The sequence below is a fragment of the Octopus bimaculoides genome, chromosome 10, assembly GCF_001194135.2.
Source record: "Octopus bimaculoides isolate UCB-OBI-ISO-001 chromosome 10, ASM119413v2, whole genome shotgun sequence".
NCBI classification, from domain to species: domain Eukaryota; kingdom Metazoa; phylum Mollusca; class Cephalopoda; order Octopoda; family Octopodidae; genus Octopus; species Octopus bimaculoides.
Window position 1 is genome coordinate 79399338 of NC_068990.1, and position 325 is coordinate 79399662.

Below are 325 nucleotides of genomic sequence, written 5' to 3' on the forward strand. Positions count from 1 at the left end.
ACATACATACATACATTCATACATATATATATATATTCATTCATCCACACGTACATGCATTCATTCCTTCATCCACACATACATACATACATACATACATACATACATACATACATTACATACATACATACATTCATACATATATGTATTTGTATTTATGTATTTATGTGTTTCAGCCAAGTGACTGCGGTCATGCTGGTGCACCACCGTGATTTTCACGTTCCTTGCATGGCTCTTTTCCCCCACCTGACATGGTCCAATCAAGAGTTTTGATGGCACATCTGGTGTATAAGAGAATTTGACACAGCTGCCCTAAACTGCGTCT